This window comes from Ambystoma mexicanum, chromosome 6q (assembly GCF_040938575.1).
Source record: "Ambystoma mexicanum isolate Mex_15411 chromosome 6q, UKY_AmexF1_1, whole genome shotgun sequence".
Classification (NCBI taxonomy): Eukaryota; Metazoa; Chordata; class Amphibia; order Caudata; family Ambystomatidae; genus Ambystoma; species Ambystoma mexicanum.
In genome coordinates, this window is record NC_090937.1 from 991,035,266 (window position 1) to 991,054,752 (window position 19,487).

Here is a 19,487-nt window from a genome sequence, read left to right on the forward strand (position 1 = left end):
TGATATGTGTTGCAGCGCTTATGGGTTTGAGTTATGGTTGCACAATGACCGATTACTTTTTAGGAATGTCAGTTTTGCAGCACGACCATTCCTTCAGCTCTCATCGATTGGTAAGTACTGCTCTCAGGGCATTTTGGTTGATCTAGACTGGAGAGGTGCTTCCTATAGCACAGGTGCTTCATCACTTTAATCTCAGAACACCTGGACACAAATGTAGGACTGACTGTCAGCCTTGAATCACTTTTTACCACAAAGTTGACCACAGCTGCCTTAAGCGGAGGAGAGTGAAAAGGCAGGATGTGCGTCAATTGTCTGAACCATCATCATCGTATTAACTTTATTTCGGCGTATGGCCCTTAAATGTGCACCTAATGCATCACAATACACAACAAAAATAAGTACGAATTAACAGAAAAATTGATTATTGGGGTTTGCGTACTAAATAATGAGTACACTTTCCAAGAACATCTTTAAAATTCAAATACAAAAAAAATATAATAGCAGCTATAATAGCAGCTAAAACATTATATAACATGTTACAGAGAGGTTAGGTATTGTTCGCTAAAGAAAAAGGTCTACAATGCTCTCCCATTTGTAGCTCAAAAGCAGCTTATAAATAGAGTAGAGATAATGGAGCATAATTGGGGTAAGTCAGAATTGGGAAATATGCGACAAGCTAATTAGTCACATTTACAGTAACTATACAACATTTTTTATTATATGCCCTCGCCTTAAGCAGGTGTGTTCTTTTCATCCAGGCTAAATACACATATTTTGCTACATAATACACCAAGCTTACATTTGCAGACCGTCTGTACAAACTGTGCTCTTAAATGCCTATAACCTTCGCATAAAAACGTAAAATGGGTGATGGGTTCCTCTCCACCTCCACAGATGAAAAACATGCTGTTAGTCGGTCCCTTATACAAGCAGGCAAACTTGGCAACATTTAAGGTCCCCATTCTAAGCTTTATAAAAAGTGAACGGGCATTGGGAGGGAAAAAATAATCCATGAAATTCCTCGTACCAAAATGATAACATTTACATGCCAGATCTTGTGGTCCCAATGATAAGTGTTCATATGCAAATCCCAATTTACAATGGTAATGCCCGTTTAATACTGCCCTTCGTTTTATTATCAATTTGGTAAGGGTTTTCCCAAAGGTTGATTAAATCCTGGTTCCAGCAGCGTTCTCTTGGCATGCCCCAACCAGGGCAGGCAGCAACTGCCATGTAGAGACACATGTAGGAGGGCATCTCTATTTTTTGCTAGACCCAGTGTTCCCCATGCACAGATCCAATACATCAGGGGTCGTAGGCACACCTCACCTGCAATCATGTTGAAGTTTATCTCCATATGATTTAAAAAAAAAAAACTGCTGGACGAGATCAGGGACAGAGGCAAGCCTGCCCTGCTCCTCCTCCTTTCTTACATTTTTTATAACTCTGTTTATTGGGTTTTCCAAAACAAAACAATACATGCACATGAATAAGAATAAAAAATAACAAGCAGCAGGACATGTACTGTACATATTACGAATCATAAGCATTTCCTTATAGCACCGAGGTCCTCTGGTGTCGGGGAGAGGGGGGAAGAAGAGTGGGAGGGTAGGGGGGGGCTTAATATTCGTCCATCCATTTCCCCCCATATTTTCTGAAATATTTTGGGGCAACCTCCCACTTTAAGATGCGATGTTCCATGGATGCACACCTGCTTATTTCATTGGACCATCGATTTATGCACAGTGTCTCTGTAAAGCCCCAGGTTGTGGCTGTTAATCGTTTTTCCATCCACAGTGCCACTGCAAGGAATGATTTTTTGTATTTGGTAAAGTCTACCTCCCCCCAGATCCCTAACAATATCAATTTCGGGTCTCTTGCAACTGTGGACCCCACTATCCTGGAAATCCAGCTGTTGCATTCCTCCCAGAAGGTCTGTAAAACATTGCAGTTCCAGATTGTTTGGAAAAAGGTACCATCTTCTCTCTTGCAACAAAGGCAGACCCCACCATCCGTCCCGCTCCATTTGGCTGGCATAGTTTGAGAGTAGTATGACCGGTGTAGTATGCTGAGCTGTATCAGTCTTAACTTAGTGTCAATGCCTATATCTCAGGGAAACATCAATACGTCCATCCATTCCTCCGATTCCAGCCTGCCCAAGTCCCTTTCCCATTTCTCTTTCAACCTAGTTATTTCCTTGGTGTCAAAGGAGTTAAGGGAGAACATTAGTTTCCAGAGGGGAGCAGGCGGGTACATCGGCCAGGTTCGGGAATTGGGCGTTCATGGCGTGAGCGAGTTGTTTCTGCCTAAAACGGTCTATGGCTGTAACCCATATTTCCCCTTCAGAGTTTCAAAATTCAGAAGGCGCCCCTCTTGGACTATGTGCGCTAATGTGCATATACCTTGTTTCACCCAATTTCCAAAACATCCCATTCTTTGTATTTCCGGGAGGTGTGCGTTGTACCATAGGGGTTGGGTCAGTGTCGGTTTTGCTTCCCATCCAATGTGTCGGTGTGCCTCCCTCCAGATACGACAGATATGGAGTGCCATTCTTGGTATTCCCGACAATCTCTTATTATCAGCATATAAAGCCTAGCGGGGAGGTCGGGGGGAGTTCATGGCGCCTAGTTCCATGCGGATATGCGGGAGTGTAGGGTTGCCGTGTAGCCAATCATTCACCACCCCGGTTTGTGCGGCCAAGTAGTATGTGCGAATGCATGGTAGTCCTATGCCACCCTCACATACTGAACGCTGTAGTGTTGTAAGAGCGATTCTGGGTTGTTTCCCACCCCAAAGCAGTGTCCGTAGGGTCCTGTCTATTGTTGTGAAGGTTTTGAGGGGGATGCGGAGCATTCTGTAGGACGTACAAGAGCCTTGGAAGCATTATCATTTTAAACATTGCCACTCTGCCCATTAATGACAGTGGAAGAGACTGCCAGTGAGATACTTCTTTGGCAAATCTATCTACCACTGGTTGTAGGTTGAGCCGGAGGAAGTCGTCCAGAGTTGGACTAAATATGTGAAGCCCAGAAATGAAACAAGATATGGACAAGGTTCACGGATTGCGGTATCACCTCCTTGGATCGGGAAGTACACAGTTTTATGGTTATTTACTCTGAGGCCGTTAAAGTTTTGGTATTCCTGAAGAGTTTGGGACACAGACAGGAGGCCTCCTGAAAACCTGTTCGGGGAACTCCTAGGGGGCCGAACCACCTCATCGCCCCCGTCCGGGGCTGCCAGTTGGCTCATTCTTCTGCAGTGGGTCAGGACTCTTGTAGGTCTCATCTCGTGTTGTTAGTACTCAGGTATTCCCCAAGCACGTGGGTGAGTTGGCATCCATGTCCTCCTTGCGTGGCATAGGGGTTGGTGCCCGGTCCGGACTGTCCCGGCCATCTTCTTTTGACGGCGTGCAGTCCCTCGGGCGTGTAACGGACAGGACCTGTGTCGCAAGCCATTCCCAGGCCTCTTGCCGGTTATGGAACACGTGGACTGTGTTATTGTGGTATAGCTTGAGGGTGGCCGGGAAGAAGAGTGCATATTTCATGTTCAAGGATGCAAGTTTTCTCTTTATAGAGTCGTAGGACTGAAAGGACTTCTGGACTTCTCTTGTATAATCAGGGAAGAAACCAATTCGATTGCCATTGTATATAATCGGGCCTGTTGCTCATGCCATGTGAAGGAGTGTACCTATAGTTCATTAGTTTGGCAATCACCATACATGGTGGGGCTCCAGGTATCGGTCTGCCGGTGGGGATCCTATGCGCCCTCTCGATGGAAAAGAAGTTGGAAAGTTTTTTTAGGAGCCATGAGGTCCGGGAGCCAGCTTTCCAGGAAGAGTTCCATAGCTGGCCTCTCCTCCTTCTCTGGAAGGCCCAGTATGCACAGGCTATTGCGGCGGGATCTACCCTCGCTGTCTTCTGCTCTGTTCTCCAGGATAGTGAGCTTCCGCGCCATGTGTTCCAAGCATTCTTCCAGCTTCCTAACTGTATCCTCGGTGTCCGATATCCACTGTTCTGTTTCACCTGCTCGGAATGTCAAATTCCGCATGTCTTGCCACAGGAAGGAGAATTCAGAGGTTAGTCCATCGATTATGGTCTCCACCGACGTCCTGGATTCCCCAATGGCCGCCATAATGTCCGTAAGTGATGGGATCTGACTTGTCTCTCCGGTTGTGACATCGTCTCCCACCTTGTCTGCAGATCCAGGGGCATTTGCCGGGGTGCTCATGGTGTATTTATCAATTTTGTTCTGTGCAGTCCCTCTGCGGGGCATATCTTTGCCCATTGCTTTGAATTCAGCGGTTATCTACAGCCAAGACACGGTAGAGCAACTCAAATGCAGCTGTCTGTCTTGTTACTGCGTAGTGCCAGTTGGCCTGGTGTGTGGTAAGGCAAGTGGTTCCTTGGTAGCCTCTCCGATGTGTCTAGTTGTCTGAGTCTTGTATGTGGCCTTTCGGAGCACAGTGCCTATGTGCCTCAGTTTCTATGTCTGCTCATGTGTGGAGGAGCGTGGTCTCAATTCCGGTCTGCTTCCCCACGTATTTCAGGCCTTGGGGGCATAACGTTCCATTCACTCGGGCAGAGGACAGTGGGGTGTGATGGCTGGTGTCCCTTACGCCTTCGGTGGTGGGCGCCGTATTAGGTGTACCCCCTGTCTTATCCCAATCGATGGGGGGGTCAAAGGGTATGTTGTATGAGGTGCCCCTCTGGTCTGCCAGTCACCTTTCCGTTCCTGAGACCTATCTCAGTGCTGTTTGCCTTGAGTCTGCACACCCCCATGCTCCCCTCTTAGATCAGAAGCACATGTTAGAGTCTCCCCTCCTTTCTTGTGCTGGCAAGTGCACTCAAGCTCACAGATTCCCAGTGGGGTGCACACTTACTTGATAGGCCGTGTTATGGTCAGAGGCAGCGTGATGTAGGAAATGGGCTCCTCCAGCCGACCGTCCTCTGGCTTCTCGTAGCTCTGGTGGCCTGCAGGGGGGTTCAAGGGAGCCCAGGCAGATCAGACTCTGCAATTACCCCCACGCTTGTTGTGTCGGTCTCAGCTCCTGCTTGATTGGGGGGAGAGGGTGCTGGGAGGGCCACCACGGTGGAGAGGGCCCACAGCTGGTGTGCCCAGCTGGGCTCTCGCCAAAAAACGGTCCCAAGCGCCTACACAGCCTTTATCACACTTCTCCCCAACTTGGTGCCGCCATCACCTTTCACGGGGTCCCTTTACGTGGCCAGCTGTGCACCACTCCTGCATGCGGTCATAGCTGCCGGTTGTTCTGTAGACTCGGTACGCAGGCCTATCAGTCCGGATGTCTCGGTCCCCAGGCCATGGGTTCTGTCTGCTGCGGTCCGCTAGAGCCTCAGCGGGGGCAATGGCTGTCAGTCCTGGGTCCGGGTCCCCAACGTGATCCGAGCTCTCATTGCCAGTGTAAGCCAAACGGCCAGTGGTGCTCCTCCTCCCTCTGGTCTACGCAGGCTCCACTCGGCCCGGAAACGCCACAGATGCGTGGGAGGATGCAGAGATAAAAACAGCTCCAATTTTGTTCAAAAGGCTCCAAACTTCACGAGAGTGGTGCAGACACGCTCCCCTCTCCTCCGGTATTGACAGCACCCTGGTTTTCCATCAGAAAGCAGGATATTTATAAGGATTTAGGCAGCCCCGGCGGAGCAGCAGATTCCTACGTCTGCATCTGTTGGCTGCTCAACAGCACCCCCCTGCTCCTCCTCCTTGACCTATCAGCTGCTTTTGACTTAGTGGACCACAAATACTTTGTCACCACCTCACCACTTCGGCCCACTTCTCACCCAAAGCCGCAGCATGGATCGCATCTTTCCTAGAAGGAAGAGTAATGAGGGTTTTTTTCAGAACAGGCTTGCTCTGCCCCTGCTACCATCCACTGCGGAGTCCCACCGGGCTTGTGCATCTCTCCCACACTCTACAACATCTTTGCGAGACCACTGTTTGACATTCTGGACACCATCGGCATAGCCTATGCCAACTATGCCGAAAACACACAAGTCCTCCTAGCCCTCACCAGCAAACAAAGATGATGATACCAAGGCACCTAACATAGCCTACTTCACCATTCAGGCTTGCATGGCAGCCAACTGGCTATGCCTCAATGGAGACAAAACAGAAACCCTTTTGATAGGGCCACAGCGAACTCTAAAAAAAAACTCAACAGCCAATACACTGCATTCACCATAGACAACATACATATTCCGGTATCGTCGTCAGTCAAAACCCTAGGAGTCTACCTTGAGGCCACCCTCTCGATGTCCCGACAAGTCAGCGCCATTGCATGCTCTGCAGCCTACTCAACCAAACTACTCAACGGAGCCAAACCTTTCCTGTCCACTGAGAACTACCTCACCATTGCCAGAGCCATCATAGGGTCAAGACTGGATTACTGCAATGTCCACTTCTCTGGCACCTCATCAAAAAATCTTTAGAAACTACAAATTATTCAAAATAATGCACTTGGAGCCGTCCTCAGCATTCTCAAAAGAGATCATATAACTGCAGCAAGGCGGGAAGCTCACTGGCTTCCCATCAGAGAACGCGTCCTATTCAAAACGCTGGCCATCACTCACAAGTGCATTGCCAACACAGCCCCCCCCTACCTCTCCAACAAGGTAACTGGGGCAGGCTTATCCAGACCTACCAGAACACCTTACTCCTACCGTCTTGTACTGGCCAAAGTCAAATGCGCCAAAGCAGGTGGGGCCAGCTTCCCTTTCATTGCAGCCAGACAATGGAACTCCCTGCCATCCACATTCAGAGCAGAACCCTTCCATTATGCGTTCCGAAAAGCCCTTAAAACATGGCTGTTTGTCTGAAGCTATGTACAGGCTAGCCCCTTGATCTCACTCCACACTACCGTGGTTTGTACCCATGTAACTATGTAAAGCATGTACCTAAACCCTGTAACAGCGCCTTGATGCCCATGGGCTGATGTGCACTTTATAAATCAATATAAATAAATAAATAAAATATGCAAAGGTACGTTTGGGGCACTTACTGGGTAAACAAGCAATTTCTTTAGAAAAAGATTTTCTTTAATTGCCAGAAACTGTCCAGTGCTGTACCCCCAAACCTCTGCCCCATATAATGCTGTAGCCTTGGCCTGAATTGTATAGACCTCCTGGGCAGGAGATAGTGCACCTCCTCTATTCCTCGCAACCAACTTCCTCACTGCCCCACTGTTTTTGTCCAGAATTAGCTTAGCCTTTTCAATATGGGGAAAACCAATGGGAGTTTTCGGGAAACCTCATGCCTAAATAATCATAATAGACACTTGTTCAAATTTGTCACCGCCTACAATATTCAACCCTTAAATTCTAGAAAACGTCAGGCGAAATACCATGATCTTAGTTTTACTAGAGTCAATTTCCAGCCCGCAGGTTACACAATTCCTAGAAAAAATATCCATCGTTTTTCTCTGCCCCATAGGAGTGGTGGACAAGAGAAACACGCTGTGTGTGAAAAAGTATCCATATTGGCTTCCAGTAGCGCATTTATAATCACATGAATGTATATACCGAATAACGTTGGCGCCAGAACGCACCCTTGTCTGACACCCTTCTCTACCCCAAATGTTGGTGTCAGCTCCCAAACTAATCCCCATCGTACTGCTGCACAGTTCTCGCTGTAAAGGAGTTGGATTAAGACAAGCAGGTGTGATGGAACTTGCCTCTCTTCCATTATCTGCCAAGTTTGGCACGGGGAACCCCATCGAAGGCGGTTTTAAGAGCTATAAAGATTGTGGAGATTTTAACTTTGAGTAGCACCGTATATTTCTGTAGAATCAAATGGAGCCTAAATGCTTGGTCCACGGTACTAATCCCAGCCTGGAAACCGGCTTGAAGATGTGTGATGCTGGAAATGCATCAGAGGGACAGAGCCTCTGTATCCTTGCCCTTTTATTGCTTTATCATGTATGTTCTGTCTTGTTTTCCATACAGGAGTTCATGTGGGACTCCTGGCGGTGCGGCTCTTTCTCTTTTTGGTCATGGTGAACAGACCATTGGGATACCCTTATGGCACCCATGGGTAGGAGTACTACCCTGCTCCTAGTGTATGTTTTTGGGGACCTATGTGTGGCCCACAGAGCAGGGTATGGGCTGGTGGCAGCTCCATGCTGAATTTGACAGGTGCTCTGAGTATCCTCCATTTTGGTATACCCAGGCCCTGCCATTGGAATCAGTTGATTCCTGATAGGAAACAAGATGGCCCCTGTGGCCTCTTTCTTTCTATCGCCTGTTGATTTATTTTCATGAAGTCCCGGGAAGCCCTGACTCTGTCCCTTCCCCCTGACTGGCTGTTGGGTGGAAGTTCCAAATATGGTAGTGTGGGGAAGTCCAGTCCAGTCCAGACTGGCTGGAGCCTTCCCAATGACTATGTTGTGGGTATGCCTGTGGGGTGGGACCTGGGTGAGTGGAGTGTGTGACGAATATGCATTCCGTGTTATGGGTGTCTAGTATCTGGTGATTGATGCAATGACTGAGACAGCCCTGCCCCAAACTGGTGTGAATGCAGTGTGGAGTGTTGAATGGTGCGATACTTGTCTGAATCCACATTCCGTGTTGTGAGCGTCTGGATGGAGAAGAATGACCTGAATGCACTGTGAGCCTGATTTGCTGCCTGGCTGCATGAATGCCCTTCTGAATGATTGGTTGTCTGAGTGTGACCCAGCAGAGTGAACGAGAGATCAACAGTATATCTGGGGGCCTCTCACTGATGGAAATCTTTCATCTTTCCAACCTTGAAGCCCACTAGAAGCAGAAGAACTGCTGCTACTGTCCTTCGGTAATCTGAAAGCTGCGTGACTGTCAAGGAACTGATCCAAGAGAGGACCTGGCTAGGAGACCTCTTCCCGAGCTACGAGGAACCATTGTGCACCAGCTGATCTTTGCCAATGCTCCCTAGACGTCAGACTCTCGAAAAGCTGCCGACCGGAGAATGGGACCGTCGAGGAGAACAAAGAGAAGCACGGGACAGCTGTCCACTGTCGTCCCCGACCAGAGCCACAGTGCTCCTTTTGCCTAAGAATATTTGATCCAAGGAATCCCTTGCTCGTCACCGTCGACCGCTTTTGTCCTGCCGGAGAAAGTCAAGGCCGCCGCCGACTGGGGGGAATCCGCCGGTGGGTTTCCCGCCACCCGAAGACCACAGAGACGCTGACGACTCGACGCCCTTCCTGGGCCAAAGTTCTTCATTAACTCTTTGCGGCAATGAACACTTATCGTCGAGGTGCACTGCATGCCTCAGCTTGTAGGATGTTTTTGACCGATCGTCAACGAGCACCGCAAGAACCAAAGCTGCTTCCGCAACAACAGTGTTCACCCTTTTCCTTCATCGACTCTCGGCGACCAATGGCTCCTGCCTTAAAGTGAGTGCACTCAAGAAGGGCCCGTTGACGATTCATCGAAGAACCCTATGACACCAGTTACTTTGGGGTAGTTGAACCTTCAGAAGGAATCAAGACTATATTAAGCATAATTGGACTGTACTTGTCAATACGCTTTATTTACAGGTTGCCCAGGTGGGGGGGATCCTCGCACAGAACTGGTAACAGGAGTCAGTATTCTGCCATTGCTTGATTTGACTTGCATTCTTTCTGTGGTCTATTGTTGAATCATTTTACAATCTGATTCGTATGTTGTTTGGGGCTGTTAGCTGTGGTCGCATTTCAAGGGAATCGATAGTTAAGAGTGGTACTACGTAGACCTGTATATATTTGCCATTATAGTATTGATTGCCAGAGTACAAAGTGTGTTATTGTGATTGTGTATGTAACCCTGAACCTTATTTATATAAAGACTGTGTTTTCACTAACATAGTGTGTGGACATTCCTTTGTGGGTGCTTGGGGACTACGCTGTACTTAAGAACCAGCCTGCATCACCTCCTGAGAGCTAAGCCTTGATTGCTACTCCATTGCTACCAACAATAGAGAATCTTGGCTGGGGTGCTCTGTGCCTCTCCTTTGCCATGTAGAGAGTAGGAGTACAGACACCCCCCTCCAGTGTTTCTTTACAAGATGGCTGGTACTACCAGACGCACAGGCCCACTCGATCAGGTGTTTTACTAGTATTTTTGCGAAAATGTTACTGGTTGAATCCAACAATGATATTGGGTTGTAGTTTACAGCAGAATCTCTCCCACCCTTTTTTTTATAAACCGGTATAATCTCATCATTCCTGCAGGACACTGGAATTGCATTGAGGCTTATTAGAGCAGTAAGAAGCGACAAAGGATAGGGGCCCAGACTACAGTTTCACCCTTATGGAGATCTACAGGAATTGTATCTGGGCCTGGTGCCTTTCCAGCCTTTTGTGGCCTAAGTGCTATAACTTCTTGCTGTGGTATTCTGAATGACTGGGATACCTCCATGGACTATGGGCCTTGCATGGGGTACTTGTTTACTACAGATGAGTAGTAACTCAGTAGTAACTCAACTAACTTGCGTTTCCTTATAAAGCTTCCCAATACACCCTTGGACAACAGGCACCCAATCCCCTTCCATATTAACTACATTTTTCCAAAAAGTAACTGGATCTCTTCTTCTAGCTGCATCCAGGAGAATATCCCAATTCCTTTCATGGAAAAGATTATTATTCATGATCATTATGTTCTTGTAGTTTGCCCTCAGGGTTCTCAAGATGCCTCTGTCAGTTGGGGAGGGGTCTTGCAGATATCTTACTAGCTTTCTTTTTGCTTCCCTACATTCCATATCATACCAGAAGCTCATCTTTACTGTATTTTGCTTTACTGCCTTCCTGGATTTGGTGACTTGGGGTTGAACAGCTAGTATAAGCAATTCAAATTCAGCTTGGTCATCTGGACAGCCTACTCCACATAAGGTTTCAAGCTGACCCAGTGTGGGCTGATAGATACCAGGAATAAGATCTTTCTCCTCCAATTGTGACCACTTTATCGACAATCAGGAATGGACTTCAGTATGGATCATTGAACTTCTCTATTGTTGTAGTTTCCCCGTTATGTTTCCCTATATTCCTGATCATCATGACAAGGGGCTTGTGGTCACTTTACACCCTATCTACCACCTGGAAATATACCAGCAAATACCAAACTCGGGCAAGGATCAAGATGTAATTAATCCTTCTGGATCAATTTTTTCCATCAAATGTGACCCTCACTGGTTGAACCCTGGCCACATGCCCATAGCATGCCCTTAATTCCAAGTCATACAATAGATGGGAGGTCTCTACAGCCTGCTGGGTGAACTCTCACTGGAGGGACATTCATAAGATCTGGGATGTTAAATACAAAATCCTGGTCTTCCCACAAACCCTCAGTCTCCCTAAGTGGTTCAATTTGACGTTAACTTAACGATGATGAAACACGCGAATGATCGATCCTCCTCCACATCCTACACTTCTAAGTTAATTGCCCTAAGACGCCAATTTCTCTCACCCACGAACTGCATCACTTTAGACAGGGCATTAATATTATCCAAACTGGGTTATTGTAATGTACTCCTATTAAGGACATCTAATACCAACCTAAGCAAATTAGAACTCATGCAAAATAAAGCACTACGAGCAGCCCTAGGGCTAAAAAAAGCAGACCATATTTCCAACATCAGGAGAGAGAATCATTGGTTACCTATTAAGGCTAGAGTCATTTTTAAATCTTTGTGTGTGACCCATCTACATCAACAGCGCAATAAGTACAAAATGAATCCAATAGAACACTCAGATCGAGTAATAACTCACTCCTTGCGATCCCTTGTTTCAAAAGCTCCAGAGCCAGCGGTAGTAGCTTCCAAGTTTTGGCCCTTAAACACTGGAATGCCCTGACTGTAAGCATCAAAAATGAGAATCATTTCAGCACTTCAAAAACTTCTAAAAACCTGGTTGTTCAATCAATTTTAGGTAAGGAATTCCTTAATGATGTAAATAATAATATGCTTGATGTACACATCAACCAATGATTGTACTACCAATGTTTATAATACTTATTATGCAACTGGATTTTGAAAATTAATATGTATGTACGTTAAACTGTAAATTGCTGAATCATATTAAGATGTCTATAACTACGCTGTGATACTCCAGGGTTTGGACCTACAACAAATGCAATAAATAAATAAATGATAAAATAAAAATTGCGACAACAGAAGATACCTACACGGAGGCGAGAAGACGGTAAGCCATCCGTAGGAGCCATATAAGCCGCACACCAAGGCACCATAAGCGGCACCTCTACCCAAAGCCAAGTGAACCCGAGGCCCCCCGCAACCACCCCAACCTGGAACCTAATTACAATAACTACATAACAGCCACATAGCCCGTCGGCTCAAAGTGACAATACTGCAGCCCATATAGTCCGAAATACACGTGGGGCACGAAGCGGCAATGAGGGACAGTGCTAGTACTAAACGCAGCGCGTAGCAGTCCCAGCTTACATGTTGCCCACATGCCTCTGCTAACAAATTTTATTTTAAAATTTGTTTATTGGCATTTTGTTATGTTCACAAACACTGCACCACTTTCTGGTGCCAGCTTCAGTATCAATGAACAAGTCTGCATACTTATACAGCAACATGTTAAACAATAAGTTCAAACAACAGTGAACAGTAACGGTCTCCGGTGTCAAGCCAAGTCCAGTTTCACTGAGGACCGATAGGGCGGATACTACTGTCGTGGGAAGGGGGGGGGGGACATGGACCAGACCAGGGGGTCATTGTGTCTCACGATGGACCTATTGAAGATGGTGTCTTTTTTCCGCAGTGGTCGGGTGTGCTTCCTGCGGGTTATTCACGGAGGTTTATCATCAGGGGAGTGGAACAGTTTTGTCATGGTATCTTTCCATGCAACCAGCGCCATACTCGAGTCTTCAGTAGACCTGGTTACGCTCTCTTCCCAAGCCTTTGTTTCGGCGTTCGCCCATTTCTCAAGTTCTTTACGCCACACTGTGAAAATCGGACCTGCAGGTTTTTTCCATGACATAGCCATAGTCCTTTTCGCCATTATGCATGCCAAATCCATTAGTTTGACTGAATGTTTGAGTTTAGCTAACCTAGGATAGGTGCCCAGGAGAAACTCATGTGCGGTCCATTCGTACCTGGTGTGACCCGCCTCCTCGCACATTTGTTTTATTTTGGACCAGAAAGTCTGGGTCTTGGGGCAGGACCATAGCATGTGGATTAAGTCCGCGTTATCAGCTCCGCACCAAGTGCAGTTTGGCGGCACATTGTTGTTGAATTTGGCCAATCTACTCGGGGTCAGATAGGTGCGGTATAACATGATGATCTGGATCAGTCGAAATCAGTGATTTCTAGAGACCTCTCCAGAGAATGACAGTGCCCTGTCCCATTCGCTATCTGTTAGTTCCCGCCCTATATCAGTTTCCCATGTGGTCCGTAGTTCTGCGCTTCGGGGGTTAGGTGTATCACTTAGATGGCCATATATTTGGGACACCACTCTTCCACCCTCTCCCAAACTATAAAGCAGCGTTATAAAGGGGTTCATGTCTGGTTCCTCTGGCACGCCTCTGCTAACAAAGGACCAACCACTGCACTGAGACACCGAAGGTACCGTGTGGGCACACACGTACGCACTAGCCTGGAGGCACTTAATAAGGCCTACAACAAGGCAGATCTCTCCACACAACTAAATCCCTGGAAGTGTGATCACTGCTCTACACCACATTGCACAACGGAGCAGAGCTGGCACCTGCAGACCCTACAGGGATGTCACCGAGTGAGACCACGCTCTGGGTGTTTGGCCCGGGACCCACAACACCAGTGTCACACTATCACCCCGGGAACGCTGGGAACAGTGGAACACGCGTCCATGGCGCCCCTGCCCCCTTCTAAGACACAGTCCTAGCACCATCAAGGACAGAGTCACTAGCGCAGAGCTGTTTGCCTCCACATCATATGCCCAGCCGGAGCTGTAAGCCACAAAGGCGCAGCAAGGCACAAAACACTTTGTACTGACGGCGGCTGTTTAGTTACATTACTGGGGCAAGCCACAGAGGTACTGCAAATAATGGAGGCATAGACTTGACCCCGTCAACTTGAGACAAAAGTCTGAAGAGCCACAATTCGGGAGTGCACGACACCATGCCCACAGACGTAGTACAAACTGGGGGCAGCCCCATCACCACTGGAGGCGAGTTAAGCACTCACAGAGGTAACCACCGACCATTACCGCCATTGGAGTACAATGCCCAAAGGGGCAGCACCCAAAAAGAAAGAGGGCACCATAGATAGGTTTACGACAACAGTTACTAAGGCGAGCACCTGAATAACACTGGCTCTGAACAAACCAGGCCCCCAAGCCAACCACCTCATCTGCCACTATGGACCCACAGGCGGTCTTCGCATCAATGCAACAAGGCTTTGCCGAACCAAACGATGAACATGACGGGACCAGCACAAATGTTACATTGATCAGGAATCAACTCGAGAAGGCCACGACCTGCATCACGGAAGCCGAATCAAGGACTAGTGCGACAGAAGACGCACTAGAAACTTTACGAAACTACGTGACTGATATGGGCAAAGACCTAGGAACGGTAAAGCTCAAATGTGAAGATTTGGAAGCAAGATCCCACTGCAATAATGTGCGCATAGTGGGGGTGTCCGAGGATGCCCTAAAGGGCCCTATAAAACTCGCTGTTGAAGGACTGCTCAAAGAACTACTTGGGGAGCCTGGCTAGTCACCCATGTTTGTCGTCGAACGAGCGCACAGATCACTGGCACCCCGACCCAAACCGGGCGCTTATCCCTGGCAGATCATAGCCAGACTAATGAACTAGAGGGATAGGGACCTAGTGCTGTGTGCCGCAAGAGATAAAAAGGAACTGAAGCTGGGTTCCAGTGTGACCCGGTTGTTCCCAGACTACACGCTGGCGGTTGAACAAGAACGACCATCATTCACAGGTGATAAGAAGAGGCTACGCAAACGCACAATACCTTATGCAATGTTGTACCCAGCCAGACTGCGCTTACAGTATAACAATAAAACATATTTCTTCACCTCCCCAGAAGACGCCGCTGCCTTTGTGGAAACTTACATCCCGCCACCAGCCAAGCGGAAGCCTGACAACACTGGAAGTAACACAAGTACATCACTGATACATGGACAAGATGGGTGTGAGTAATTAAAGCGATGCAGCAACTATGACAATGGACATGAGGCTACATTTGAAAACAACCACAGCTATATTACTTCCTAGGGACGTAACAGTCAAACTGCTACATGCCTCAGTTTATTATGGGCACTGGTAACGCAAGCAAGTCTGGTAACCATTAGGGCAGTATCGTTATGGTATCCGGCCTCGGCTGCCACAGAAGCGCCCCCCCCAAATGCGAGTGCGCGAGTTTGTTAATTGGGTTAGAAGGGAAACGGTTGATGGAGATGGGGGAACAAACATAGTTGAAGTTCGGGGAACTATGAGGGTCGGGGGATGATGTTTGGGGTGTTAAAGTTAAAAATGCACAGACACTATGTTATTGGACATATATTTATTTATTTTGTTTCTTTTTTTCACATTTGTATAGCGCTCATACAGCCCTTGGGCACTGCAGCACTGTTACTTGTGTCAGGCTTAGTTACAGAACAATATAATTTTACATATCTGGTGAAATACATAGCATACAATTGCAACATCATGGTTTTGAGAAGAGAAGTGTTTTGACTGCCTTGCGGAATTCCATATGAGAGTTTTCTCCCCACAGGGATGGTGGCAGTGCGTTCCAGTGTATAGATGCTGGAAATGGGAAGCTTGCGCCTCCTGCTTGGGCTCTTGATTTTAGGCACTGATAGCATGTTTGTGTATGGGGTTCTTATTGGTCTGGTGGAGGAGATGAGGTGGATTCTGTCAGAGAGGTACGGATATATGGGGCACTTGAACATACCAGGTCCGAGAAAAAATAGCACTGAGCGTGGCTGAGAAGAACCTAGCTGAGATCAAATTAATAAGCTGGAATGTAAGAGGGCTCGGGATGCCTGTGAAAGCAAGGAAAATAATGGCATACATTAATAGAACAGGAGCACAAATTTTATTTCTCCAAGAGACACATTTGCTGGGACCGCAGGCGGATAGGTTTGTTCCAGGATGGGGGAACCATCCCTTTTACACAACTTACTTAAGCAGAGGCCAGGGAATGATGATACTAATACAAAAAACATTACCATTCACGCACCACACGACTGAGAGCGATCCTGACAGGAGGTATGTGATAGTCCATGGAAAACTAGCCGAAATGGAAGTCCTACTCGTCAATGTGTATGGCCCAAATGTGGATGACCCTGATTACTACACCCGGGTCTTCCAGAAATGCGCAAAATACCCCCCAGCCCACATAATTAGCGGAGGAGATTTCAATACAATACTCGACACGGACGTTAGTCGTACGACCAGTACCCCCAGAACACTCACCAACGCTGCCCGCATGTTACACACGCATATAGCAGACCTGGACCTGCGAGACATATGGCGTTCAATGCACGGATCGCAGCGTGCATACACTTTCTACTCATCGGTGCATGACATGCACTCTAGGATCCACATATGGCTGGTGTCACAGAGGGTCTTGGGCTGGGTAACAGAGGCGATAATTCTACCTAGAACATTGTCAGGCCACTTTCCGGTATTGGTTTAAATGTCCATTCCCAAAGTCTCCCCACAAAGACCCCCATGGCGATTCTATCAGACCACGTGTGCAAAACCAGTATGACCTTACACATCACAGAATATTTTGAAAACGATGATGGCTTGGTCGAGAGCCAGGCGACCCTATTTTATTTTAAAATTTGTTTATTGGCATTTTCAATAACATCGGTTACATATTTCCATGTTGTGCCTTATTCTTGTACATGTAAAATACATTTTAATTTTAACTTTAACAAACAGTAACAACTGTCTCCTTACAGTGTTCACGTGATTCAGCTTCTCTCGTCCCTGGGGGGTAGGGGTGTTCGGGAGGGGGCAATCAGGTTGTTTGTAGGGTGTGGGGGGATGCTTCCCAGAGGCCCGTAGCGTCTCTCATCAGCTCTCATCGGGTCTCCCTGTATGGCTTGCAGGTATGTTCGTTCCAAGCCGTTGGCTCAGGGGGGCTTGTCGTCAGAGGGGAGAAACATATGTCTAGTGAGTTCTTTCCATGCTTCCAAGGCTCTGCTGGACTCATCTGTTGATCTGGCCACGCTTTCTTCCCAGGCCTTGGTCTCAGCCAGGAGCCATCGTTCCGTTTCTCCATGCCATGCTTTATATTGTGGTCCGGCTGTTTTTTTCCAGGACATGGCTATGGTTCGTTTGGTTAATATGCACGTTATGTCCATAAGTCTGACTATGTGCTTTATCTTGGCTAATCTGGGGTAGGTTCCTAGCAAGCACTCCTCCGGTGTCCATTTGTATTTGGTCATACCTGCTTTCTCACATGTCTGTTTCACCTTTTCCCAAAGTGTCTTCGTTTTGGGGCATTCCCACATCATGTGGATTAGGTCTGCTTCCTCCTTGTTGCACCAGGTGCAGTTTGACTGCATTTGCTTGCTAAATTTGGCTATCCGTTTCGGAGTTAGGTAGGTTCGGTGCAGCACATTCATCTGTATTTGCCTGAACCAGTGATTTCTCGACACCTCCTTGGGGAATGTAAGCGCCCTGTTCCACTCCCCCTCTGTCATTTCCCTGCCTATATCTATTTCCCATTTCCTTTTCATGTTCATGCTTCGGGGGTTAGGTGTATCGCTCAGTTGCCTATATATTTGGGATATTGGTCTGCAGCCCTCCCCCATGTTGTATAGCAGCGTTAATAGCGGGTCAGTGTCCGGTTCTTCAGGCCATGTTTCCCATTTGCTTCGTGCCATGGCGCGGATCTTCTGGTACCAGAGGAACTGTCCCGGGTGTATGCCCTCTCTGTCCCACAGCGTGCCAAATTCCTTGAAGGTGCCTTCCTTATATAAATCTCCCCAAGTGTAGACCCCTTCCCTTTCCCATGATCTGATTTGTTTCAGGTCTGTGGCCGCTGTGTATAGGTCTGCAATCAGTGGGATCTCTGGTGAGTAGGCCCTCTGCACATGGGCGAGTGTCCTCGCTCTGCGCCAGACTTCCCTCCCCAGGGTGACTATGTGGGGTGTTTCTCCCAGCAACTTCGGTGGTGCCCAGACCAGTTCTTTCAGGTGGTGAGGGAGGCTCATAGTCTGTAGTAGGGGGTTTTCATCGGTAGGTTCGTCTGAGAGCCATTTATTTATAAAGCTGAGTTGGGCTGCTAGGTAATATTTTTCTAAGTTAGGGAGCTGAATGCCGCCCCTGGCGTATGGCAGGGTTAGTGTCGGCAGTGCTATTTTGTGCCTATTTTCTCCCCATATGAACTCCTTTATCAGCGATTCCAGTAGTCGGAAGAAGGGTTTTTTGATATAATAGTGTACATTTTGGAACCCATACAGGAATCGCGGTAAAACAATCATCTTAACTATGGAGGCCCTTCCCATCATCGACAGGGGAAGTCGCGACCAGAAGTTCATGGACCTGCGTAGGGTCGGAAGTGCTGCCTTTGTGTTGTGTTCATGCATCAGTGTGGGGGTGTGCATTATCTGGATTCCTAGGTATCTGAATTTGGTGGTTTGCCATTTTATCCCTACCTTCCGAAGTGCCTCCGTCTCAACGTGTTTTAGGGCCGCCAGGGGGAACATGCAGGCCTTCGACTTATTGAATTGGATCCCAGATACTCTGGAGTAGTTGTCCAAGACTTCCAGCATGACGGGTACGTTGAGGTGTGGGTCTCTAACATATATAAGGACATCATCCGCGTAAAGCGAAATGATGTGGTCTACCCCTCCTAGTCTTATGCCAGCATCGAAAAACTGCTTCCTAAAATAGACCGCTATGGGTTCCAGCCCCAATATGTACAGCATTGGGGATAGCGGGCAGCCCTGCCTGGTCCCTCTTTGTATGTCCCAGGCTTCTGATATGTGTTTCCCGGACTTCACTCTAGCTCTTGGTCCGGTGTACAATACCTGAACCCATCTAATGAACCCGGGTCCGAAGCCGAATTCTCCAAGTACTGCCACAAGCCACTCCCAATAGATGGAGTCGAACGCCTTTATGGCATCTAGGGACATTAGTGCATATAAGCTCCTGTCTTCATTAGTTTGGGCCATGATGTGTTGTAGTCTGCGCAGGTTTATTGATGTGTTTCGGCCCGGTATAAAGCCGCACTGGTCGCTGTGTATTATATCCCCTATTATTCTGGACAGTCGCTTGGCTAGTATTGTTGTTAAAATTTTCGCATCATAATTTAGCATTGCTAGCGGGCGGTAGGAATCGCACAGATCTGCCGGTTTGCCTGGTTTATGGACCGGGACCACCATTGTTTCCAGCTGGTCTAATTCTTTCCTGAGCTGTCTCCTGATTCCCCCGGCCTTTGCAATGATTTCCCCCCTCATCACCGTTTTCAGGGCGTCCCATACCGTGCTGCTGTGTTCCACACTTCCCGCATTGTTTTCTATGTAGCTATCTATG

The 19,487-nt window shown here is 47.7% G+C and overlaps 1 protein-coding gene across 1 annotated transcript in view; it reads left to right on the plus strand.

Annotated features, from left to right (window-relative positions):
- The window catches only part of CFAP96 (cilia and flagella associated protein 96), a 321,028-nt gene that overhangs the window by 28,813 nt on the left and 272,728 nt on the right, over positions 1-19,487 (plus strand). The window lies entirely within an intron of this gene.